This window comes from Mandrillus leucophaeus, unplaced genomic scaffold (assembly GCF_000951045.1).
Source record: "Mandrillus leucophaeus isolate KB7577 unplaced genomic scaffold, Mleu.le_1.0 Scaffold22, whole genome shotgun sequence".
In the NCBI taxonomy this organism is placed as follows: Eukaryota; Metazoa; Chordata; class Mammalia; order Primates; family Cercopithecidae; genus Mandrillus; species Mandrillus leucophaeus.
The window spans coordinates 3,215,187-3,216,218 of record NW_012102254.1 but is presented as its reverse complement, the minus strand read 5'-3'; positions in this window follow the sequence as shown (position 1 = coordinate 3,216,218).

Genomic DNA, 1,032 nt, shown 5'->3' with positions numbered 1-1,032 from the left:
TGAGGCAGGAGAATGGTGTGAACCCGGGAGGCGGAGCTTGCAGTGAGCTGAGATCCGGCCACTGCACTCCAGCCTGGGTGACAGAGTGAGACTCCGTCTCAAAAAAAAAAAATTAGGCAGGTATGATGGCATGTGCCTGTGGTCCCAGCTACTCGGGAGGCTAAGATGGCAGGAGTGCTTGAGCCTAGGAGTTAGAGGCTCAAGTGTGAGAACAGACACTCATAGCTCATGGCATGAGCTATGATCATGCAACTGTATGTATTTTTTAAAAGATTAAATGTTGAGGGGGTGGAAAATGGGATGGGGTAGGAAATGGGGTGGGAAAAATAAAAATAAAAGCAGAGAGGGGGGATTGCACAGACCAAGGAAGATAGCATGTCAACCCAACCCCCGATTTAGTCATAACTCCTTGTATATAAAATTGAGCACCAATTAACATCCTAACAAACTCATTAGTAGGACATCTGAAAGGAGGTTCACTAAAGTTAACAATGATTATCTCTATGTTTCTTCTTTAGCTTTTATTATTTGAAAACTTAAAATAATAAACAACTTTCAGTTTTACAAAAATAACAAAAGTATTTTTAAAATGCCCACGCGGAGTCTGCATTTTATTCCACAACACGTCTGCAACATTTTTTTTCTTTTTTTGAGATGGGTCCTGCTCTGTTGCTCTGTAGCTGGGTGCTCTGTAGCTGTAGCTACAGGCATGTGCCACCACACCTGACTAATTTTTTGAGGAGACAGGGGTCTGACTATGTTGCCCAGTCTGGTCTCAAACTCTTGGGCTCAAGCGATCTTCCACCTTGACCTCCCAAAGTGCTGGGATTGCAGGCATGAGCCACCACGCCTAGCCAACTTTTTATTTATTTATTTATTTATTATTATTTTTTTTTTGAGACAGAGTTTTGCTCTATTGCCCAGGCTGGAGTGCAGTGGTGCCATCTCAGCTCACTGCAACCTCCACGTCCTGGGTTCAAGTGATTCTCGTGCCTCAGCCTCCCAAGTAGCTGGGACTACAGGCGCCTGCCA